Source organism: Motacilla alba, chromosome 1 (genome assembly GCF_015832195.1).
Source record: "Motacilla alba alba isolate MOTALB_02 chromosome 1, Motacilla_alba_V1.0_pri, whole genome shotgun sequence".
Taxonomy (NCBI): Eukaryota; Metazoa; Chordata; class Aves; order Passeriformes; family Motacillidae; genus Motacilla; species Motacilla alba.
Window position 1 is genome coordinate 95,931,735 of NC_052016.1, and position 26,909 is coordinate 95,958,643.

At 37.3% G+C, this 26,909-nt stretch overlaps 1 long non-coding RNA gene across 10 annotated transcripts in view; it reads left to right on the forward strand.

Moving 5' to 3' along the window:
- Positions 1-707: 707 nt before the first annotated feature.
- Positions 708-26,909, forward strand: part of LOC119698814 — a 159,323-nt gene continuing 133,121 nt past the window's right edge. For all 10 annotated transcript variants that reach the window (XR_005256267.1, XR_005256266.1, XR_005256272.1 and 7 more), the window contains exons 1-2: positions 708-863; positions 1,202-1,239. This is a non-coding gene — a long non-coding RNA (uncharacterized LOC119698814). The remainder of the gene's footprint in view (positions 864-1,201; positions 1,240-26,909) is intronic.

Sequence of the window (26,909 nt, forward strand, 5' to 3'; positions counted from 1 at the left end):
ACTGCCCTGCCTCTGCAAATCCTATTTGAAAATCTCATTTGCAGCATAACTGACAACAAAGGCATTACACGGTGTATGCCCTGCATTTTCTGCAGACTATTCCTTGCCTTTGTAAGTTATTTCTAACTTCTAGGAAAAATACTGTGTGATCAGTTGATGATCTTTTTTATTTATTAATAGTCTGTAAAATCAAGTGTGTCTAATCAAAGAATGGGTTGTTTTTTAAAGTGCAAGGTGGAATGCATTAGATCAGTGGTACAAAAAGCAGATGTTCTTTACTGCAGTAGGCCTTTCTTTAGGTACTCTGGGAAACAGGGACTTAAAAATTAAATTGACGAGGATTTTGAGGTGCAATCCCTCCCAGACACAGAAATTCTCTTGGGATATACATTTTCTTTGCATTTGTTTCCAAACTGTAATTCTGTTCCATGATTAAAAAAAAAAAAAAGAAAACAGAAAAATTATTTGATATTTTAGTCTCAGGGCAGCTTCTGAATAATTGCATGCAAAGTGATCTATTAGGTATTTATTGAAAATAGTATTGCAAAGCACAAATGTGCATATTTTTTTTTTTCAGGAAGGTCATTTTTTAAAACATCCTTTGTAGCTGCTTCACTGACGTCCAGGGGTTTTTGCAATCCACACGGCACAGATTTTTTTGATTATGTAGATTTTTTTTTCCTCCTCTATTGCAGTTTCATATGCAAAGCATGCATCAGCCACATCCATGCTATCTCCTAAAGCAGTCATTCTGAAACCCAATCTGGGGACAGTGCAGACTAAATAAAATTTCATTTTGATTTGGCCTCCCGCTGAGAATGGGACTGCTTTGTTTCAGCCGACAGAACCAGCAAGCCAGAAAGGTATGTCCTGTTTTGCATGGCTGATGGTGTGACTTGAGGATCACAATCAGGCCGTTCATGCTCTCAGGGCTCGGCATCTCATCCACATCCTGTACCGTCTTTCTCTTTTCCTTGCCATTTGCTTTCCTTCTGTGCCGCCTGCCGTCTACCTGCAGGGCAAAGCTATGGCAGACCCTCACACTATTGTTTACTTTGGCATATGTTTAATAGCTGCATGGCTGTTTCAGGGTAGGGTTTGTCTATTCCCCCCCCCCCCCCACCCCTTCCCTCCCACCCCCTTCTCCCTTCGCCTTTGTTTTTTCCCTTCCCCATCCACATTCACTTTCCTTATTTTCTAGGTGTTGAATACACAAATACTGACTTAACAGAAAATTATGTAAGTACCGCTTGCAATGCTTCAGAGATTTTACTAGGAGATGTGTAATGCCGAATTTTATTGTGGATCTGAGGAAACATTTAACAGCTTTGAAGGACTTCAGTTTTCATAGCCCTTTAGAGATGTTTAGGCAGAAAAGCAGTCACACGTTACAGTTAGTAGGAAAAAAATAAACCCTCACTAAGGAAGGGGTCTGGCTGCTTTGCCATCCTCACATGCCTTGCAGTTACAGCTGCGGCGTTTGGCATGGGGAATATCAGTAAATATTTCTTTATCTAAATATTTATCTTACAGCTAGTTTGCATTGCAAGAGGGAATGTGCAGCACTTTCCTTGCTGCTGCTACCCCGTCATACAGAGGTGGTGCTGGCACTGGGGGATGACCTCTGTTTTAGCCTCTGGACCGTCTTTAAGACAGGGCACCAGGACCTCTGAAAGACTCCTTATGACACAAACTTACTCCTGAAAAGTGTAGTGCTCTGAAAAACATGTGCTATCTCCTGTCTGTGATTATTTTGGGGGGAGGGCGGGGAAAGTTTTTAATGTGAAATAAAATAAGCATCAAATTTACCTCAAACTAAGGGCAGATTTTAGTTTTGCTCACAGTTTATTTTATTATGGATAATGTCCTGCTTTCTTACTAAGGTAGACTAGAATTATAACTCCAAAGAAAAATTCAAATCTTAACAGAAAAAATTAAAAACTAGCATGTTTTATCGAGCACTGACATCATATGCAAATTTATATCTTCATGGTGATTTACAAACATAAAATTATTATTTTTGTGTGCAGCATGACTTTGTGCTGGGTGATATTAGTAACACCAAGTTATTCAGCAAAGTCTTTTGGAATGTAAATGGTCAATTACAACACTCTCTGCACAGCTTAGTAAGTTTTGTTCCCAGCTTTTATAGGTTACTTCAACTCCACATCTTTTATCAGTTTCTGAATCTCCAAAATGACCAGGGATGCAGACCCTTGGCAAAACCACACATATCCTTGCATGGCAGAGTTTTGTGACTTGAGAATTCTCTTTCTTCCTAGCTTCGTTAATTAAAAAATTAAAAATCACTCAATAAATAAATAAATATGTGAGCTGGGGAATGAAGGCAGATCAAACCAAAGTTTGGAGGAAAAGAGGTAAAAATAAGATGACTCATTGGCCTCCATGTAAGGGAGGGTATGCCAAATTTGAGTTTCAGCTACAGACATTCACCTTGATAAACCACAACAGGATTTCCTGTACCTGACAGGATCCAGCCCTGCATGTTTTGTTATTCAGAGATATTTATAAAGTCATATGGAGTTTAGGAAAAACTTAAAGAAGCTATCTGTAGTGATGTCACATTTTCTTTTACAAATTTGAGTTTGTAGAGAAACTACAAAGCAACTAAATTTTTACGAAACAGGAGACACAGCTTTTTAAAAGGATACAGTGGGGAAAATGATCAGTTCTGTGGGGTTTCACTCAGTATCTCTAATCCTCCTGCTTCACCCCTCAGGATTGGGAAGTTTTCCAAGTTACCACTTCTGCATTTAAATCAGAGTTTACAAAAATAAGTTCCAACTTTATATTTACCATAATTTCATTTTAACAAATAAATACAAGTTTTAAGAGAAGCTAAAATCAGTATTTTGTGACAGAATATCCCAGTTTATATATGTCAGAACTCACAGTCCTGGCAAGATTTTTGTTCCACAGAGTATAGCTGAATTGAAATTAAAAATAGATTAAATAAATGGTTGCACGTGCATGAGTTGCAAACATATGACATTTTAATGTTAAATACTCAAAGAAATTAAGAAAAGTATTGTGTCTTTATTTGTGAGGATGTACTACTTTTTAAATGAGTGATATTAATATGGTAAAGTAAAATAATCTTAACTCCAGAATGTGCTTACTGATCTGGATAGCTTTTTTATTAATTATCTACTTGTTGTATTCAACCAGGAATTAATGCAAACTTTTTTCTGGTACTCTTTGGAAATCAGAGTTCCTTTTTTACATTGGTTTATTAGAGCTATATCTTGCAGTCATATTCTGGATATGTAAAAGTGGTGAGTGGGTTTTGGAAGCTAATTTTGCATTTATAACTTCCACAGAAAGAAAACTGTAAAAATATCAGCCCAAAGTCCAGAAACGAAGACTTCATTCTTTGATAGACATATAAGGTTGCTGTCAGTGGACTTCTTAGGGCTCTTTCTTGTATAACCTAACCATAATTCACTATAATTGGAAAAAAAGAACCAAAAAAAAAAAAAAAAAACCAAAAAACCCCAAAAACAAAACAAAAAAAACCAAACCAACAAAACAAAAACAAACAAACAAAAAACCACCAACAAACCAAAACCAATAAACCAAAGCAAGCTAAACCAAAAACCAAGTACTTGGGAATGTAATACATTTACTTTTATGTACAGTTTTTTTAATGCAAAGGACTTTGAAATTCTAAGTTCTTTCATTTTTCTCTTATTTTTTTTGTTTTACCTCAATGAGGTGACATGACTGAGATAAGTCATATGCATGTGCAGGCACCTTTGGAGAAAACAGATCACCTCAAACAGAGAATATATAACAAATGGGAAATTTCACAAACACATTCAGGACACCAGTGCTTACTTGTTATAATACATATATATGTGTGTAAATTGGCTCCATGATGCTACATATATATATGTGTATGTATGTATATATATGTATACATGTTTAAATATCTTTGTGCACATCCAGAGAATGAATGAGAGAGGGATGGAGGACACTGTCACCAAAGTTCCTCGGCCCCATCAAGGTCATAAGGGCAAGTATTGTTACTGTGACAAAATCCTGCATGACCTGTGCATTTGCTGATCTCCAGCCTATGTGAATTTCTCAGAAATTTCACAGCTGATTGTCTCAGGAAATTCTCCTGGAACGAATTCATGGTTGTCCAATGTTAGCATCTGCTCAAAAACTTGCTGAGGCCAATAGGATCCCACGCATGAAAATCGGACTGCGAGATCAGGCCCTAAAGTTTTGGTAGTAGCCCTTTGGCCAAGCCAAAACTAATTAACAAACTTGGGGGAAAAGGTGGCAGAATTCTATGATAACACTGGACTTGGAATCTGCCAGCAGAATTAATTGGCAACTTATTCCTATTGAATTCAAACTCCTTGTACTGATGTTCTTGCTTTATACACCTGATTTGACCAACACCAATAAAAAAGGGGTAAAAAACTGAGAGAAGTTACTATAAAATTGCATATCAAAGGGCAATTGATTAGCAGCAGATTCTATAAAATTATATATCAAAGGAAAGCAGTAATGTCCTGTCAGCAAGTATGAGCATAGGAACCCATTGTGTTCACAGTCCTATAGGGTTAAGGACAGATTTGGTTTACCCTGGGATATTTTTACCCAATCTCCTTAGATATAATAAAAGCGAAACTCAAAGTAAGATTTTTTTTAAAGAGAAAGTTAATCATAGGCTTACTGATGAAGTTCACTGAAGTAACAGAATGTTAAAAAAAATTATGCCATTGCTTAGCCCTTCATTTGATAATGTTTCAGGCTTACAGAAAGTTGCATTTCTTGCTCACAAAAAAAACAAAGCAGGGGCTTTCTTAGCTTTAAGGATGTATTGTCTATTATAAGAAGGTATTTTTCCTATCATTATTATTTTAAATAAAAATTTAATAAAACAATCTAAGTAGCTGATCAAATGTCTGAGTGTAAACTGAAAATAAGCTTTGGACCAAAGCTAAAAAAACAGAGACAACAAGCCGGCATTAACTTTGTCTAGGAGTTGAGGCAGAATGAAAGCTTATCTCAGCAGCTACTGAGAAATTTAATATTTCCTGAGTGGGGAGAGAAGGAAGTTTGGAAACTGTAGGAAAAAATGGACCAGAAAATCATGTTATTTGTAACTTATACATGCCACTGAGATTTCCGCCACTGGGATGGCCTTCTCAGAAAAAAGCTACACTCAGGTAAACTGCTTCTAAGTACATTTTGACAGATAGTCCAAGAACAGAAGTCCTGGCAATGCACATCTTGAAAGGCTTTCTGAACAAAAATGCATAATGGCCTCCCATGTAACCAGGAATATAAATGTGCCAAAATGTTACTGATTGTATTAAAAATAAAATAGAGAACTTGTATTAGTCAACTATTTATCAATCTTTCCCTATTAAAAGTTGAAAGAATATTTTTGTCTCCAAAATAAGGGTTAGATGGAAGAAATTACTAGTGAGTATCTAATGGATGTTATACAGACCAGAAATGGATTACAGATTAATAAAAGCATCTTCTCCTTCATTAAGTGTTCTTTACTCGATGGGGGTAGAGAAGGTTAGGTTATAGCAGCATTATGTCCTCACAATAAAAATACATTTAATCTCCTAGTGTCTACTGCAATTGGTAATTCATTGTATATAATTTTCTTTATTTTTGAAACTCTTTCCATCTACCAGCTGTCTGACAAAAACAAGCATGAAACATTCTGAAAATAAACTTTTGAGATAATTTGCATTCAATGGGAAAATTCCACTACTAAAAGAGTATTCATTAAATTATTCTAGTGATGGACAAATCTCAGAAGATTCAGACGATTGTTTCAAACTTGTATGACAATATCAATGTTTGTCTACAGTGTTTCAAAAGACTGTCTCTGTCCTCATTTTATCTAGGAACCTCCAAATAATCAGAATTTTAGTTGTTCATTAATGATGTCTAGTTTTACTTCTGTCTCCTCCTGAGGTTCCTGTACTTTATCAAGCAGAGCAATATTTCCTCATGGGTGACAGACTACATTTCAGAGGAAATTAATTCCTTTTCCAATATATGTTTCTTTCAGAAGTAACCCACAAAACCTGGATGCAGAGGGCAGCTACAGGAGGTACTAAGAAACATTTTCTTCCATAGATTTTCTTGGTTGGTTGGTTGGTTGGTTGGTTGGTCGGTTTTTGGTTTTTTTTTCTTCTCTCTCCCCTGAATAAAATTTTGCCTAGGTATGTGTAGTGTTCTTACTTCTTACTTCTGTGTAGATAATAAAAGGTGATTTTTGCACCTTGAAATGGGAACAAGAGAGGAAAAGCCACAGGAATATTTACAGTATTCTTACAATCTCTCATTTTTTCAAATGGGTAATCCAAAATAAACCAACCATCACAACAAAACAAAACAAAAAAGATAACCCAGCAACTCCTCTATAGGATATGGCTAAATAAGATCTAACACCATCTCAATTATTTTGGCCATACAGTAAATTATAAACAGATTACCATCTAATAGAACTGAAAATTTGGAGCTATTTTTAGTGGGCTCGTGGGGAGAGAAAGGATCTGATTTTTTATGTTTCTTCTCTCTCTCTCTCTCTCTTTTTTTTTATATTAAGACATTCTGTTAAGGTCCAAATTTGCACTTTAGGGAGGTAAGACAAAAAGACTGAAACCTGTTTTAGTAGGATCAGCTAAAATGACAAAATAGATCTGGGTGTTAGCAGGTTAACAATGATAACTCACCTTAAGGTCCCTAAAAATAGAAGTGAAAGAAGCACATCAGTAGTGAAGAACAAGGGGGCCAGAACAAAATTCAAAAGATCCCCATAATTAACTGACAAAGGGTCATGTGAACACTTATTAAAATGCAACAGAGCACAACAGGGTGTCTCAAAGATGGAGTTTCAATCTCAGCTGTGAATTTCTTGGCTTTCTCAGTTCTAGCCAGGCCTGCCATGTTATTTTAATAAGTACTTTTCTCTACATAATACCTTTGAGAATTTGGGGAGAATATTTATATTAAAGGGTTACAAGGGCAGCTTATAGACAATTCAGGGGACAAGCCTCCTTAGAAAGTATAGGAAGAATGATACTGTGGTGATATTTTAAGATGTATCTGTATCTGATATTGGAATGCTGTGAGATCAATGCATCAATTTACCTTTCAGTTTCAAAGGCAACAGTAAGTCTTCAGTAAGAAATAGTGTTTCCCAGTGCAATATCCTTACCTTACCCTAATGCTGCTAAATACTATACATTGTCAAATCCTCCTCTTACAGCATGAATACAACAGTCTTTAGCTGCCCCTGTCAAATGATTTCAATGAGGAAAAATATATGCCCAGGCAGTAAATGTAGATCAACTATCTTGAAAAAAAGGATTTTATGGTTTTCTTGGACATAAATATTGCTTTTTCGCACAAACCACACCTGTGTTTTAAACCATAAAGTCCATCTAATTTCACTGACTCTTAACACCATTCTGATTTGGCTGATATCTTTTGGGTTGGATTAAAAAGTGTTGCTGAAATTGGTGGATTAAAGATAACTGAAGTCAGAGAGAATGGTGGGAACCTCTGAGATACAGGAGATCTGAAGGGGACCAAAGGTAGGGCAGGAGGAGGATGAATACTTCCTCACTTTTAAGAGCAGAGGGAAAATTATGCTTCATTTCCTAACACTCAGACATGTTGTATGCTATATGTTTGATATATTAGCTATTGAAAGTTTTTGGAATAGAGTATAGCCCAGGGTGCATTCTTACAATGTGATTTACAGGTGTTTTCTCATATCATAATTCGTTGGCAAAACTGGAGAATATTATGAGTAGCTGATCTGGCCGAAGTCCTCAAATTCACTGTTTCATGACAGTGTAAGTTTCTTAGCGTACTTAAGACCAGCAGACTTTTCTTTATCGCAGGAATATTTTGAAGTGCAGTACTGTTTATCTGCTCATATGTAGGAGGAGTTTTTTGGTTTTGGTTTTTTTTTTTTTCTTTTTCTTCTTTAGTAAGTAAGAATGTGGCATCTTGGATTTTGTAATTCCTTCATATATTATTTTAAGTTTTCTTTACATATGTGCATACCCCCACACACATATTTACCACTTGGAGGACAAGTTGGATAAAGCAGAAGTGTAATATCACACCTCCGCTCTCCCAAATGAAGGACTGGCCGTCAGCGGATACCCAAAGTGCTATTTACTCCCTGGAACACAAAGAGAAAAATTCTCTAGAGGCAACTGTCAATAATCTGGCCTCAGATCCTCATTGCTGGGTGACTCCTAGTTCTCTTGCTGTCACGACTCAAGCAGCAGTATTGTGGTACACTGACAAACAGGATCCTAAACTTCCAAAACCCTGCCTTCCCTACCCATTATGTTAAAAGGCATTCAAGTAAACTCTGCCCCCAAATGTGTAACCACAGCCCATGATGAATGTGTTGTGCAGTTTTCTGTTTTGAAAAGCAGAGGTTGTAGGTTGTTTAACTGGTTATTGCTTCAGTGAAGAAGGAAGTGAACTAGGAGAATAGGAGGAAATGAGAGAAACAGTCATGAGAAGGGTCCCAAAACAAAGCAGAGAAAGTCTTGGGAGATAGAATTGATTATGTGTGTTAAAATAAAAGAAATCTAGTTAAGGAAAGCTTTTTGCTCCAGCTTCTCATATGATTAAGGGAACAGAATTTTGTGCAATCTTTCTAGCAGGTTTGTACCAAAGGTTATACTGCACTTGCTTTGGCCAGTCCTCACAAGCTTCCGGTCTATGGGAACAGGAATATTTGGGAATCCATTTGAGCAAGAGATTCACAAACACCTCTCTGAAATTCACAACTCACTTGTGCATTTTCTGATCAAAAGAGAGATCTTCTCCTCACCCTTCTGCTTCTGTCTGTGAATCCTTCTCACCTTTGCTTCAGGTTATCTAAGAAGGGTGCAATTAAAGAAGCAAGAGGAAAGAGACAAATCCTTGTGCACTTCTGCTAAGCACAAGAACCACAGGTGTGGTTACAGCATGGGGCTCATGAAACCAACATTCATTACTTCATGTGGATGGAGAGTATCTCATGCCAGTTAGCTCTCAGAGTTTCCTAAAACACATTAGAAATCAAGATACTCTTATCATGGAGTGGTTCCTGAAATTAGTATTGTAATAAATGCACCTTCCTGAGTCAAGATTCTGGAAAGTCTGTCAATTTTGTTTGCAACCCTAGAAAAGGACAATTTTACCTAATTTCCTTGAGTAGAGATGCAGATTTCCTCCAATATCTTCACAGTTTCCCCTGACTCTCTGGTTGTATTCTACCTTCAGCTGAGACAACAGAATATCCCTCACACTACTTTCCTCGAAAAGCTCATTATCTCCTAATACTCTGCTGGTCCTCACCAGAATCTCAGTTCTAGATATATTTATAAATGTTTATTTTCATTGATCCTAACCTATTTTTTTTTTTGCAGAGGTTTTCTCTCCACGTTGCCCAAAACTGCCTTTGATAGTCACATTTTGTGAAAATCCATTATACATTTAAAAAATTTGAATCCATAGCCTGGCAAAACGACTGATATATTTTCCTATTCTAAGCAAAACTCTTGGACACTAATAATTTGCTCTGCATTTTGAGGCATTCACAATTCATAAAGATAGAGGAATGAGCTACCATGCAGAAATCCTGAAAAAACAGCAGCCACTCACTATGCACAGGCCACCTGTATACAGCATGATCTATAGACCCAGTGATCCTAGACAAACTTGTTACACCAGACATGCATCACATACCCTCACAGCCATGGTAGCCTGAGTTCTTTGATCTCCCAGGCAAACCACAGTTTTTCTGTGAGGAATAGGTAAATCTTAGTTGAAGCTCTTCCTCTAGCCCAGGCTTATTCATAGAAAGAGAGAAACTATAATACATGAGCCATGCCATGTGGCAGGTGCAGGGCATTAAAGATAAGTGGAAGACTTGACTGAGTACAAGTCTCCCATAAGGCATGCTTTCCCTGCAAAATTCCTTTCTCTTGGCCGTTTTCCATCCCCATAATCTCTGCTTCAGTCTGCAGAAGAATTCAAAGCACTGTTTGTCTTTCAAGGCAGAGAGAAGGCCTCAGTGCAAACTCTCAATAACTGGTCTGTCATAGCACAGAACCCCTCCTCTGAGATTTCAGGTTCCTTCCTGTCCTCCTGGAGCACAAATTCACCAGCATCCCATCTATTCAGTCTGCACAGAGCTACTTCCTAGCAGATGCTTGTAAGTAGAAGGAGAACAATCCTGGGAAAGTCATCCAGAGGGCTTGGTTACTTCACAGAAGGAAATTTCCAGGGAGAATTAATTTCTGGGTCCTCTTCCTGTCAGTCAAACAGGATTCCCTCAGCAATAGGATATCACCTCCCCACACTGAAATGAGAGTGCACATTTTTGGAAGGTCCATTAGACTTGCTTTTCATTAATGGCTTTTCATTAGTGGCTGCTCTCTGTAGCTCTCACACAAACAAACCATTTCTCACTATCTGTACATATTATACAACACAACTTAGGAAACAGTACTCTCTTCATCAGTTGGTCCAAATAGCAGGACCTTGAATGCGCCCGAAAGATATCTGCGTGAGTTGTCCTTGAAATCTCCCAGCAGTGGAGATCCCACAGTCTCCTCAGGTGAGGTGAGTGTTCTTCCCTAGTGCTTAACTTTCCTTACAATTAATTTTTTTTTCCTAATGTTTAACCCAAATCCCTCTTGCTATGACTCAAAGCTATTATTTCTTGTCCTATCCACATTGGGCTTGTCATACAGATTATTCACTTTCTCTTACATATTTCTCAGCTGCTATCATTTCTTTCTCATTCTTCTTTACTTTTAGATAGAATAACTACCATGCCCTCACTCTACATTCAGAGGTCTTGCTTTCTGGTCATTCTCATTCTCTTCTGACATCTGGTAGCCAAATAGTTAACATCTGTTTCTAAGGACAGTAGTCAAAAGTAGACAGTACATCACTGGAAATGTCACTGGTTTGCAAGCAGAATTCAGATCATGGTTATGTTCTCTAAGAAAAAGGTCTTTTATTTGGTTTAATCCACTCTGCTCTTCCTGCTGTAAAGGGTTGTTACCTAATAGCAGTTGGATTTTTAAGACACTGTTTAGGCAGTTAAGGAATAGATTTTTAACATTTTTAGCATTGTAAATGCTCTGCAAGCAGTTCCTGCAGGATTTTGTAATTATTAACATTTGCAATACAAGTGTAAGGAAGAGAAATATTATTGTTGCTATTTTTCCAATGAAGAGGTTGCAGGTCTTAAAAATGTGCTTCGCAAAGGTATATTTCTTCTTGTGCCTTGTGAAAAGAAGAAGCATTGCTGGATTCTTCTGTACAGGATTCTGCAATGCATTTGAATTCTTCTTCCCCAAAACATGATTATTCAACGAGTGTGTTCATAGTGCAGATTTCCAAGCCAAGTCTCTCTTCTCAAGGGCTCTCAAAGGTGCTTAACTGTAAGCTCATATGATTAATATTTTGTTCATTTCTGCATTTTCCATTTAAGTACCTAAGTTTTGGTCTTTCATGTGCTCTAGAGCACTTTGCCAAATTCTTTTATCCCTCTTGGGACAGTTAGTCAAGGAGAAAGACAGGATGGCAGCTGGAGAAGATAGGACCAGAAAAGAACCTGAGGGAGAGGCTTCAACACTGAGCAGAGATAAGCAGAAGCATCCATCTTTAGGTCCTACCAGATTCAGAACATGGATTTTTTTTCCAAGTTTTATCATTTTTCCAAGTTTACAGTATCACTCTGATGTCAGCAAACACCTGAAACCCACTTCTGTCTTACTTCCCTCTTGTGGCAGATCCACCAAAAAAAGTTGGTAATCTGCTGTTGCTGCTAGGTTTTCAGCAGCTCAAATGAGAGATGTCTTCGTTCTGCAGCAGAGGTTTCCAGCTTCAAAAGGACACATGTACAAATCAGAATGATTCTGTCCAGCCTCATTCATGCCATGACTAATTTCTTTTTCCTTTTCTTTTTCATCTTAATTTATGTGTTCGATGCATTATGTGAACAGATATGCATTGTAAAATGTGCTGTGACATCAATTTCCAGCACTGCTAGGGTTTTTGCACATGGTGCAATCAGGTGCTATAGTGGCATGTTCTCATGTGACATAAATTGAAATCACAGTGGGTCATAATGCAGCACAACAGGTGCATCAAAATGTTTTAAGTGGTTTCTATTTTTTTTTTTTTAATCAAGTGAGAATCAAGAACAATGGCAGCCATTAAATTAGTTCTGTGTAGCAGCTGGAAAGAGAGGATCAAGGAGAGGATGCTTTTTCCTATTTGCAATGGGGGTGCAAATGCAGTTGTGCAGTGTAAACCACATATTTTTTTCTTTCATGTGCTGTGATAAAAGTAGTTTTCTTACCAGTATAACATGTTTCATTAATACAAAGTTTAAATAATTAAATACATCAACTCTGGAGGCGATGGCTAAGATAAAAGTTTGTAGGCAATCCATTATTGCGATCAGACAGTGCTTCTTAAAACCCATGGAGATACAATTTTGTAATTTAACTTCTGAAGTCAGTTGTTTAATAAACTATTACATTTTAATATGGTTTTGTTCTTGTCAAAGGGAATGATTCATTTCCCCTCTGTCAATTGTTCCAGCTGAAGTTATTAGTGGTTCCAGGGTTGAGGGGGTGCTGGGTTCCTGTTTGAATATCACTACTGTGCTGTTCCCTTTCTCTAGACATTACCACTGGAACGTTACATGAGTGATCTTTAGTGGTTATAATTATTTTGTAGGCAAAGGAACTGTGATCATTTCTGTCTTCAATATTGATATATTTCATTAAGTTTAATTCTGTTGGCAGAGAGTAAGATACTGGTTAAAGGGAAAATATAATTAGTTGTACTAGGATTAAATGTATATTAGTACAGTGTAATAATGGATGTCCCAGAAAGAAACCTGGCAAAACAATTAAATGAGGGAATATAGAAGTAGATAAACTAAACAATACCTCTGCTGCTGAGTTTTTCCTAGTTTTAACAACCTTTGTTTGCTCCAGTTTCAGTATGATCCTCTCATTCATTTTCCTTTATTAAAAAACAAAAAGCTTTTGTAAGAAACGTATTCCTAAAAAAAAAAAAAATTGAAGGCTATGTTTCTGTTTATTCATCTCTCCCTTTCTATGAAGATTTTAGTTATGTAACATTGGGGTATAGGTTTAGTATTGTCTGCTGGGCTCCTTCTGCAAGTTGCTGACAACTCATAAAACAGTGTTAGAGGCAGAGCAGTAGTCAGTTAGATCATTTTCCATATGCCCATCCATTACTGATAGCAATCAAGGGTGGTGAACATTTCCATGCTACTTGTGCACAGAACAGCCCAGGGAGCAAAGAGCAGGACAGCAGGAGCTGCTGTGCCTTGTGCTGATCACTGCGACTCACCTGCTGTGGAGACTGTCCTAGTGCAGGGTGACAGGTCTGTGAAGATTAGGGAGCAAGGGCCTCTCCGCCAGCATTTGCTTATCACTAGCCTTGGTGACATGTGGGATTATTTGTGGCCAAGTCCTCTACCACAGCACTTACAGTTCTGAGATAAAAAGCACGCACCAGGGTCCCCACCACCTCTCCAGCTGAGATGGAAATTGGCATTATTTGAAATTCAAGGAGTTTTTACTGTACACAGGAATAATCCAAATGTGGAACGGGATTTGTTATTAACTGTAAATCCCCTTTCCCTTAGGAAAACCAGAGTAAATGCAGGAAATAAGCTCCCATTTATATACCATAGAGACAATGCTTCATTGTCACTTATATTTTAAAGTCACAAGTGAAAAGTAAATGGAAAGTGGGAGCAAATATCAAGGTGTCAGTGGCATTGATCCTTCCACAGTGCAGGCAATAGAAATTTTGTAGCTTACTTGTAACCAATGAGAGATGGCTTCCATAGAGAGGATATTTGATGGTTTATTCCTTAGAACATGTGTTAGTCTGTACGCAAGTCAAAAAGGAGGGAGAAAGGTTTCACTCCTTTTTTCACTATTAGCTCTACAAATTTCATATTTATTTACTCTTTGCATTGCAGTATTTCAATAAACTTTTAAATATTTCTTTGAACACACAAGTAGGAAGCTATGTTAAAGTAATTCCAAGAGTGTGTTCCCAGAATGCCTGAAGGTTATTGCTACTAGGTACTTATGAGGCAAGCAAGATTTTAAAAAGGAGCTACAAACAGGATACTACAGAAATTTTGCTCTGTCCAGCTCAGCTCCGTTATCAGCAAGTTTTCCCTCACCTGGGAGCATTCCCACAAACATTATTATTCTCCCACAGTTATGTGCAAAATCTCAGGCAAATAATAACTTTCTTTCCTTGCATTTATTTCTTCTTTTTAAATTTTATTTAGTACTGCATAAGCCATAGTCTGCTGGGGTCCCACATGGCAAAAGCCATCCTGGTTCTCTTTGTATCCTGACACAGAATTTATTGCAGATATAGTATATGTTTTCAAACTCACATTCTGGTCTCTAAAAGTGGCCCACAGCATTCCCCATTCCACTTTTCTATCATTTGTGCTCCAATTAATTCCCCTTTTTTTTTGACAGTTCCATAATTTTAGCTTTACAGGAGACCATGGGCAGAATGCACTTGCTGTACAATTTTGTCTTCAGGCAAAAGGGCATCTTTTCTGTAAGAATCTGCCCGAGTTACTGAACACACCCCTTCCCACGGTGATAATAATTTTTTGTCTTTTTTGGATACTATCTCAAACTCTCCGACCCAGATAGATGTTTTCTTCCAACACCTAAATTGCATGCTCTCTACTCGTACTGAGTAAATCACACTGAGCATTTGTGTCCTAAGAATATTTGTCAATATCACTGTTATCTTGTTTGGCGTGGTTTTATCCTACTTTTTGTTCCTGTGAATCTGCAGAACTATGGGTATGCAACCTGTGGCATGCTGCAAAGAATGCAAACCTATATTTATTTTAATATTATTATCTCTATTAGCATTTACTTTCTTGGTAGGCCCTATGGGTTCTAAAAAATGTTTTCTGCATAAGAGAATGTAGGTGCAGGGAAAAGCTAGTTTGCTATCAGTATGCTAGTTAGTGTGAGTGTCTGCCAAATTACATCTCCATTCTTTTCAAACTGACTTCAGATATATACATGTAAATTTTAACAAACTCCCATACCATGCATTTGTAACACTAGAGGTGTTTAGTGTGTATGCAACAGCAAAAGCTTCCTTGTTTTGCACGAAGTGGAGACATAAGAAGCAGTGGTGTTCTTGATGCCTATGCATGATGGTATCCTAGCCACTGGCATAATAGAGGCATCAGATAAAATAATAATACTCAAATGATGTTTGCAAAGTTGAGCTCGTAAATGTCAAAGGTGATTTGAAGTGGACAAGAGTGAGTCTTAACAAATCAAGTAGGGGCTGCTGGCAATTGTTTCTCTTCTCAGTTCTTATTGAAACTAATATTGGACAAATTGAAAGAGTGATTGCCTTAGAGCCTTTGCAATGTCTTCACCAATCTGTTCCCCATTTCCATAAAAAATGGGAGTGAAAATGGCAGCTGACTTCTTTTGACCTCTCTCAATTTCACAGGAGCTCCTGTCGGAGGCCTGAAAAAGCAGTTTTTCAAGCAGGCCATTATCTTTCATAGCAAGTTAGTTGGCGGAGAAATTGGAAAATATCAGTCAAATAATCTATTTAAGCTCGGTCTTTCTGTATGCACTATGATGTGAATGGAAGCAAAACAGCAACAGAAAAAAAAGGTAAAAGATAAAAAGAAGAAAAAAGTCCCAGACCCCCCCCCAAAAAACCCACCACAAAAACCAAACAATAACCAAACAAACAGAAAACGAAAAACAAATAAAAAACCCTCAACCTAAAAGTGGATGAACAAGAGGAGTTAGTCCCTTTACCAGGCTTTTTTGGTTTTTTGTCAAATTATTTTCTGCCCCTCTGTCCACATGACTTGATTGTCAGCATCATAGCAAGATAAGATGCACCCCAAAGTCCCCGAATCCTAATCCTCCTTATCTTCCAGACTAATTGGTTTCTACTCTGATAGAATCATGGACCATGGCTCTTTTGCTCTACTTGGCTTGCTGATTCATTGTCTTTCTGTCAAGTATCTTTCCCTAGGTTCACTAAGGTGTCATCACTCTCATTCCATAAAGTAGTTGCAGAGACATCTCCTTCTTCTAAGATTTAGAATCATTAATTTTTTTCTTCTTAGAAACTAACAATCCCAGTAAAGTTAGTCTTCTTTACAGAGTCCAAGACACATCTTCCATGCATATGAGAGGTACGCTGATGCTTAGTTTCTCCCAACTTCATCTGCCACCAACAGAGATATTCACCCTTGGTAACAGTAAAGCAGGTAGAGCAGGTAACGGTATCTATCTAGTAATAGAATTTACTCTTAGGAATTTTGTTTCTCTTCTTATTCTCCTAACCTTCACTTGACTTTCAAGTACTTAAAATTAGGCAGAGAACTGGAGGATCCATGAGTTTGGAAAACTCTTAAAACCCTTGGGACCCTATTCTATGCTGCAGATCACTCAGCCTAACTGGGACTACTCAGCAAACACCAAGTGAACAGCTTAGACCCTCTTTTCACCTCAGCTGTCTTCCATCAGGCTGATTCTTTCTGTCTAAACCCCACGTTGCTCAAAGGCATCAAGACCCTGTAATCATCTCTTGTCTGCCCCATCTTCCAGTAATACACTTCTCTTACGCGCTCTCAGATTAACTGCGGGGTTTCAGACATTCTCTCACAGCTGTTTTTAGCTATCACTCTATTTGGGTTTCTAGGTCTAATTTTCTCTGACTTCTGTTTAGTCACTAATGTATTTTTGTCTTCTGGAAGTAGATATCTCTCAGTCTCCTTTCACAGAAACTAGGCACTTTATACAGAAAATCGTGATTTCTTCTAAGAAAGGTGCTTAACCTTCCTTTGAATCGCAGTCATAGATGATTCTTCTTGGCTTATTTTCATGGCTAGAGGTGCCCAGGTGCACTTTCTTAAAATTTCATTTTCTTCCAAACATAACCTTTCCTGCTGTGAATCTTAAGAAAGACATATTATTTGTCTTTAGAATATCTTAACTAAAGAATTTGGCTGAAATTTCAAGGTTAGAGAGCTGTTACTGAAAATAAGATTTACCTGGTTGTGAGGTTATTTAATGTAATGTGATTGCTGTATCAGAAGAAGATTGTTTAAAAAAACAGATACAGAGCTTTTCAGTAACAAAAAAAAATGTTATTTCTTATTGTGTGAGTAGAAAGAAACAATTTAGACTTTAGAGAATCCTCACTTTTTTTGCCTTCTATTGTGAATCTTCACCATGTTTAATTAAGGACTCAAACTTACTAGAGTTACTCTGAAAAAGAATATCAGGGTCATTTGGTTTCAATCAGCAGTATTAGGATAGAGCCAGGGAATGAACTGTGTGAACAACTAAGGAACTAAAATAGCAAACCCAGAGACAGTTATAGCTGCCATTCTAATAGCCACTGGAGATAAGTTATTTACTGGCCATGTTATAAAGCTATAATACCACAACAGCAGCTCAAGTCTTCTGCAGAGGTATCCTAATTTCCAGCGAGTTATAACATGCTTGTTGTGTTATAGCAAAATAGATTTCTGTAACGAGCAATCTTTAGGGGATGTGCTGCAACTGAGCTGGACCATTTCTTTGACTCCTGATTTCAGAAAAGTTGATCTTCACGAAGGTGCATAGTTTAAAGGTACATCACTGTGGTTATGTGTGCCAAGCTCCAAAGTCAACCCATATTTTGCCAGTTTTGCCCTACTCTGTGGCTTTTCCCCAAATGATTGTTTTATTTTCATTTAATTTATTTTTATTTTGGTTTTTTGGACTTTAGGACACAAGGGCTATCCACCTACTAAAGGATAATATAACCAGATTAAGCAGGTTCCAACAGACACTATTCTCCCTTGCAAAGCTTAGGTGTTATGGATCTACAAAATTTACAAACTGAATATCATTATTTCACTCACAGACAACCTTCTATTCCCATTAGGCTGTAATATTAACCTCCTACTTTTCTGTCTGTCCTTTCTAAAATCAGACTTTTTTTTTCTACACTCCCCACAGAGATTCTGAAAGTGACTCAGTTCTGATCAAAGGTCCCCGCTAGTCAGAATCTAATTGTGGCAATATGTTTTCATAAGGATGTGTCTAAACCTAAACCTGACCATGGTTTTTATTTCTGCAATTATTAGTTCACTACATGAAGTAATGCATGCATATTTCGTATTTGTTTACTCCAAAAGAATGGAGTAAAACAAAACATAATATAACTTTTATCTACATTTGTCAATCCTTGTGCAAGATTTAAATATCAGACAATGATTGCTAGTGATAAGCAGATCTCCTATAAAAAGTTTCCTTGATATTTAAGGCAAGAATTGGGATACAGTCTTTGCTTTCTTTGGGTCCAAGTTTTTGATCTTGGTGTTTTGGTTTTCTCTGTAGGAAATTTCCTGCATTCATAAAGGAAGACGCAAAAAAATTATTGTGTAAGTGGGGAACAGTGAGGATAAAATGAGATTGTGTTAGCCACTGCAAGCAGCTAGGCTGACCAAATTGTGCCTTCCAGGACAGGCTCATTCTCTGCCTTTGCAGGTGCTGAGAAATTAGAAATAGCATAGTTCACCTCTTGGACAGGCATGGCATTAGATTTCAAAATCCTCATCCTTAGTAAGAAATCGGAATAAAAGGGCATTGTCACAGACAGCAGCATGGGAGGTAGGGCTCAGAGTTCTTAGAAAGTGAGCTATCTCGGAAAAAGTATTCTGTGTGACCTACTGTCCTCTTACTCCATTTGCAAGGCTGTGGTCCAGCAGGTTCGCAGTCTCCAGGGTCATAAATCCACATACATAGACATTTTTCCTCCATCTGAGCAATTCTCTCTCTGAGATTTTTGTGCTGTTCCTCAGCTGATACAAGAGAAGTGGCTGATGTTGAGTGACAACAAATTGTGACCGTGCCGTGGCCAAGACGTGACTGATTCCCAAGCTAGTGAAAGATGAGCAGGTGGTATCCTGCCCACCCCAGGGATGGGTACCAACAGCACCGACCATTTGGGGTATGAGATTGGCCTCCCCTTCTGTCTGTCTGCAGGAGCCATGGCTTACCTCAGACGCAGCTTTGAGTACTTCAAGCTGCAGTACTTTGTGGGCGACAGGCTCTTTTCCAAAAAGTCTTTCTCACACAGACATCTCGCCTTTCTAGTCATGCCACCCTTCTTTTTTCTATTCTCAGAGTATTCTTTTTTGGGGGTTCAGTGGAAGCACAAAAATCTCCTGAATTTGACCTTCATAAAAGATGGGAGAAGGGTAAAAAGTACTTCTTTTTAATGTGTCCTTTACTGTGTCATTGTGATTTATTAAGAAACAACAGCCACGGAGCTTTCTGACTTTTATCTTTGTTTTTTCTTTTTAATTTTAGCAGTATCAAATCATGATCCCCTCCCCCCTTTTCATGAAGACTTTCTAGGGAACTTTGCAACTGGCAGTATTCAGAGCTCTTTCTCGAAGAGCTGACTTTTTCTCATGTGTTTGTCAAGAATTTAAGTCCTGTAATTGCTTATGAGAAAAAAAAATTAAAGAGGATGATTCAAATATCCCACCCTCCTATCATTAAACGGCTTCCAATCTTTTGTCCCTTTTGATGTCATAATCCTAGCAGTTCTCCAAACTCTTGGGGACTTATCTAGGGAAAACATGGAAATCAATACCTGGAAAACAAATGGGTTTGAAGGACAGAAAAAAAAAAGTTATGGTTTATCTATATGTTTAAAGGAGACAAATAAATACATTGTATATGCACGCACACACATGTATATAACAGTTTTAAGTTCCTCTATACCCTGCTGTCTTCAAGGGAGCATGAAGAGACAGTTTTAATATTCTAGTTAATAGCACATACTGATCATCAGAATTCCAAAACTTTTTTTTATATATTATATTCACTTATATTTTGGGGGTTTTTTTCTGTACTTCTGTACTTACTCATGTATATCAGACATAGTATCAAGTGCTTTGTAAAATGTCATCAATCTAAATTGTGCTTTCAACTTGCCAATCGTGTCAACTCTAGATATGACTTGCTTCTCTTCTAAAATCTCACTTTTAAAATATGGATGTAAAATAGTAATTAGAGTACTGTTTGTATCAGTGTCCACTATTTCAACCTGTTGCTCTCCCTTAGAGCAGCTTATACATTACACTCTATTCATGCTGTGGAACTACCATGCCCTAGAATGAATACAAACTAGGGATAAAAAGCTTTTTGTTTCAAGGCTCCACAAATGTGGAATCAGTTACCAGTTGATTTAAGAACAATTGAGAGCTTTTCCTGTTTTAAGATGGAACTGAAACAATACTTCATGATGACTAGAAGTTGTTGTAATTGTTTTAATTGATGTTATTCTAGAGTTATCTTGAGTTATTCTTTATTTATATGCATTTGTTTATCACAGGTCATGCTTGAAAATGGGCTTTCATCTCAATTTACATAGTCAGCTAACAAATATATTTATGTGTGTGTATCAGCTACACTTGTTTATATTTGACAGCAAAACCATATGTATTCTACAGCTATTTCTTGCCTTTATGTTTGTGCTATCGATTAAGACATATGACTTTGATTTCAGCTTGACTTTTAAGTTTTCAGGACAAACCAAACAAGTATGTATCTAATAATATCAGCCAAATTATTGTTTGGCTCACAGAGCAAAAATTAAGTTAAAGCATTGACTAAGCACATATAACTATGCTTTATAAATCAGTTCACTCTTTTTTTCAGGGCTTTACTCCTGTACTGTGCTGTCTTTAAGCAACCTTAACTTTCAGAAATTATTTCCGTATCTCTAAAGGCAAACTATGTATTAAAAACAATGATAACATCCCTTGTAGAGAAATCCACTATTTATTAATTAAGTATTTATTATCATAGCTGATAAAGTAATAGCATGTTTAATTTACACTCTCTGTGAATGATAAATATCTATGTAAGAATTTGTGCCTGTCTTTAAATATCTAACAAGCAAACTAGCCAATATATAAGAGAGGAACAGACAGTCATTATTTCATCTCTTTCATTTACAAACTCAGAAGTCACAAATGTGCAGCTGGGAAATGTGTTTGTCTCAGAGCTTCAAATCTGTGACATGTTAATTCATAAATAATTGCAGTCACATGGTCTTCCTCGAGGGCATTAGCTCAGTGTTCCCAGTACAGTACAATCACTTGTAATAGAAAAGAGTGGACAAAACTGTTTTTCATAAATCAGATAAAATTGATCAATAAATCCAAAACATCTTTCATTATTTCTAACAGAAAATGAGCTTAGTTATGTAAGCAACATTTTTTAAAGTTGAATGATCTTTGGAAACTGGCAAGTGAGGAAATAAAGGGCAAGGCTACATTATTTTTGGTTATGGAATCTGTCATCTAAATGTTTCATAATCCTGGACCAGAGAGTGCTCTGACTTACATCCCATGCTACCCATGGACGACCTTATATCCAGATACTAACTACTTCCATTAAACAAGAGCACTTTTCTATTGTTGCAGTCATATGATAACATTGCTTGTGTCATTGTCTAAATGCAGCTGTTTGCAAAAATATAGGCTTTCTCCCAAAAATGTTGTCTTTGGTACTCTAACTGCAGAGTCAATAATACAGTATGAAAGGAACCTGAAGGAGCCGTTAGGGTCCATTGTATCAATCCAGCTGCTACACATGCATATTAAGTCCACATTTCAAAATGCTTGTGAAGCTTTTTCTGTTTGTTTTGTTTTGTAGTCCATTTTTAAGCATTCATACTTCTTCCATTTTACTTGTTAGAATACCTAAACCACTCTGAGCTAGCCTTCGTATAAAGTCATTTTAATTGAAAACTATTTTATATACAAAAGAGTAATATTTCCTTTTTCTTTTTATAACAGATGAAATTTAATAAGAAAATCACAAAGATTTGATACAAAAAATTATTTTGATTGGTTACTAAAATAAGCATCTCATCTCATCTGAGAGCTGGTTGTCAGGCTCCAGTCAGCTTTGGATGATTTAGTCTCCTGGAAGTACAAATTAGAGTGGAAACCTGACTGACCCTAACTGTAGCTATTATTGTTCAAACCACCACAAATTTCTCTTTATAAGAAGAGTGCATTGTTCAAATATCAGATTAATTCATTGCAGACATATGTTTGTCAGCCAAAACTTCATATTTCTAATAATTCATTTGCTAGAATACTTTGAATTCAGGGAATCAATCTTGTGAGCGTAGCATAAGTACAGCATCGCAAATGCGAATGCCAAATTTAAATTGTTTAGTCTGGGAATTTATTGCTGGCACTGGAATGGTAGTTGGCAGAACATGTCCATATAGGGGGTTCATTCAGCTACTTCATTTCCTATGTCATTAAGCAGTGGTTTGAGGACACTTGGTATTTCATTGCAGTAGACAACAAAAAGAAAAACATACCTCCTTTCCCTTTCTGTTAATTTTGGAGTTGTACCTCAGAATTTTGGCTTAAATATTAATCTGATTTGCATTTATACGTGGAATTGCTTAGAGTAATTGATAAAGTTTGTCATAAATATAAATGGCATTTTTCCTGGATTTTGATACTAGTCCTAATGCTCATTTTGCAGATGTTGATGTTTTAACTGCCAAAGCTACAGAAAGGGTGTTGATCCAGCAGATAGTATAGGGTTAGAGTGTTCCTGAAAGAAATTTGCTTTAGCATTTGCCATGCTCCATGAAAAGAAAGTGTATGCTTAGGTTATAGACTACGCTTTTACAAGTTAATGGAAAGTATGGAGATGAAGGCTAGAAAGGGCTTTAAAGACAAATCTTGCCCTTGCCTGCAGCATGCTGCAGAAAGGTGTCAGGCACAACCAGCCACTTCTTAGACCCAAGAGTCACCCTGTGTCTGGAAGGTATGAAAACTTCTGTTTTCAGCTGACACCTAAGTGCACGCCAGTCACCAGATGCTCTGAGGATGGGAAAAATGGTCACATCTCTAAATGCATAAGGTAGATACATATCTGTATTAACTGAAGCCTGGAAAATGCATCTCAGTAGTTTCCCTTTCAGATGAAGACAGGAATTACAGATAAGGGAAAAAAAAAAACAACAGTGGCAAATAAGCCTCTCATTGTACTGCACAGGGTCAGAGAATCACAGTGCTATTTACCAGCAAATGTATCTCATGCAGGTCATTCAGCCCAGTCTTTTTTTCTCCTTCCTAGTACATCGTGTCAAGAGTGATTTCGTTAGATTTAAAACATTGCTGATAGATCAACAGTAAGTCTGGCCTTAAAATCCTGTCATGGAGCTGATTCTGCAAAACTTCTTGATGGTTTTCTCCATGTCCTTACTCTTCCTACAGTCATAAGGATTTTCCTATTTAACCCAATTATCATTCTTGCAGCTGAAATCCATTACTTTTTGTTTTGTCCCTATAGGCTAATGAGAACAGTTGGTCCCTTTTCAATTAATAATGCCCTTTTATGCAATTACCAAGAGTTATTTTGTCTTCCTTTTGGTTTCCCTTCTCTAGCCTGCATGCAACACAACCTCTTAAGCTTCCTTACAGGCCTTGTTTTTAAAATCTTTTATCATTTTCAATGTCTTTCTCTTAAGTCCTTTTAATGTGTCTGTATCCTTTGAAAAATGTGGTAGTCCAAACTGAATGCGTCTCTCTGGATGAAGCTCAACCAAACCAAACAGAGTGGAAAAACTGTCTTACTTGTATCAGACATGATGCTCCAATTAACACAACCTAGTGCAGCGTTTGTCTTTTCTGTGACAGCGTTGTCTTTATTGCTTGTTCAATATATTGTCCACTATTACTCCTACTCTTTTCACTGGAGTTTTCTGATCTAACTAGTTTTATCTGTAACTTTGATCTTTCTGCTCTTAAGTTGTTCCACCATCTGCTTTAAGTTTCCATACAGCCACATATGCTTCCCATCTTCATACATATTTGTATGTGGCTTCTCCTGACCTGAATCTTTGTCCTAGTGCCACCAATATGCCCTTAGCCATTGGAGTAATTTTGCTATATCATCTGTAGGATAGGCTTGTTCCAGTAGCTGAATTCTTTCATCAGCAATACCAAAGCCCCATCAGATGCTTATCTCCATAAAATCTCAACTATTACTACTATGTATGTAGAGATTAAAGAATTACATATATATATATGTGTGTGTGTGTGTGTGTGTGTGTGTGTAGAGGCTAGAATATAATTACATCCAAACAAATTTTCTTATTTGCATGGACTTATGTATTTGGATGTGGTATCTCATTCCACCTTGATTATAAAATCAAATATTCAGCAATCTACTATGAACTGGAATTTCAAAACCTCATTTCAGAAACCTGGACAGGTGATGTTCCAGAACTGGAATATGCATGCATTCCAAACCCATCTGGGAGGCAGGTGGGAGGGAATGCAGCCACTTTTGAATTCCAGCCCTCTGACTTTGCAGGACTGGTTACTTCTAGGCTGGCTGGCATGAAAGCCTTGGGAGACTGTTTTGTGTTGGAACTGCTACAGTATTACTCTTTTGAAACCCTGATTCAGGGACATGCAGCTTAAGTTTTTAAGGCTTCTTCTCCTTCAGCAGTAAATGTGGAAGACTTCAGAGGACCAGAATGGACCAAGAAAATACTCTTCAAATTAGATCTTTAACAGAATAATATTTGTCAGTTTTGGGGGCAAAATTCAGGTTCAGTATACTGATATTTTTCTCAGAATACATTATTTTATTAGGAACTTTGTGCACATACTAAGAAAGACTTCTGAAGTACCTTTGTTTATCTATACACGTCAGAGTCTTTCTAGGGATTTTCATGGTGTTTTTGCTGCAGAGGAGGGCTCAAATCTTCTTTTTACTCTTACTTACCTTTTACTTCCTTTACTCTTTATTGTGCATGAAAGAATGCTCTTTGCTCTCACTAGGCTAACGAAGATTTATGCTCTTTATTCATTTCCTTTCCCCTCCTAACATGAACCGGAACAGTTTTCCTTACTCAGGTTTCCAGAGGTATGTCTAACTCGCCTGCTCAAAGTGCATTCCCAGGAGCAGACAAGAGCGCATTGTGCCTGCACGCAACCCACACCAGGGCCTTGGGCAGCGTGCCCAAACATGCCTGGCAGGGTCCTAACCACCTTCTTACATATTAATACCACCTAAGAATGCCTCATGTGTTTTGGGCTCACGGGATCTAAAGAAGGGCTCACGGGATCTAAAGAAGTATTTTCCGCCCAGGCATTCACTGCGTGCAGAGCTGGGTCCAGCCCCAGTGACAACCACAGGGCACCTCTCAGAGAAGGAGATATTCCTCTTCTCAGGGTGAAAAGACATTGCCAGCACAGTCAGTCTAAGGCATTTTAGAGTGAGAAACAGGATACCCAAAATATGAGAATTAACAATGTATTAATAAATGTCTACACTTAAACATGTTAATATTTATAGCATTCATATATTTCTAGTGGAGGAGGGTTACTAGAGAAAGAGAGAACTCTTTTTCTTTTTTCTTTTTTTTAAATCTTTTTTTTTCTCTTTTTCTTTCTCTTTTTTTTTATATTTTTTCAAAGGAGAAAAAGAGAAAACAAAGTCTGTCTTGATATATTCTCACTGTGGAAGTACAAAGCAGTGCTGAGATTTCTGTAAGAAAATGTTGATAACTCCATATGGTAGAAAGTCCACGTAAACAATGACTTTGAACAGGCCACATGCTGAGATAGTGACACTAGGTTAGTGTAGCTATCCCCTCTAGCACAGCTGTAACTTATGCCGGCAATAAAGGCTTTCTGGCAGTGTGTTTTTCCCCAATTCTGAAAGCAAAGAATTTTTATCAATAACAGTACTTTTAGACCAATATAGTTGCTTAAACATTAAAGCTTCTGCAGCGTAGCATTTAACAGCATAGTTAAAATTAAAACCATGAATAAACAGCCCATCTCAGATTGACATTATGTTATGAGCCACTCCTAATACAGATCTGACCATTATTTTACCACTGCCTATGCCAATAATATTGCCTGTAGGAATAAAATCTTTGCTTGCACAGTGGGTCTGTATTTCAGTTCCGATTCTTCCAAATGAGAGTGGGAGTCAAACCCAACGTACTGAGTCATGGTAAAGATCTTTTCAAGTCTGAGGAAAGTGTAACTCACAGCATAAATTACCGTACACAACATTTGCTTTTAGGCCAGTTAGCCAGTTACCACTTTGCAAGAATCATTCAAGTGCTCTTATCTCCTGTTCTAAAAGGCTTGCTTTGACGTGTTCAAACATTAGCTGCTTGTTACAGGAAGACTTATTTTCCAGGAATACAAAGATTCAGTCTTTCATCAAACTGTTCGTAGCGGTACATTTACTCTCCCTGAAAAAATTGTTTCTGTTGATACAGTTCAACTACACTGAAGAAGAAGTTCAGTTCTCAGCAGATGGTTGGGATGACTGACTGCAAGCCAGGGCTAAGAAATTACTGAATATTGCTTGTGTTAAGAGCACTGTAATATCTCAATATATCTCTCTTATGATTCTTTAGCTATTTTCTTCCTCCTCAAGAAAAATAAGAATTAGGAACTATTTCAAAATGTTTTCTCTCTCTCTCTCTCTCTCTTTTTTTTTTTTTTTTTTTTTTAACCCATGCTTTTAGTATCTTGTATTTGTCATAGGATTTTCCAGCAACAGGGGGACTACAAAAAAGTTTTGTTCCATGACATGGGAAGCACTTCTCCAGAAACAGGACCAAGACAGAAATTTCCTTCAAATTATGAGCATATATAAAAAGACTCTCAAGATATCTTCATCCTCAAAAATTTCCTCTGACTGATTTTAGACAGCTAAAGGTTT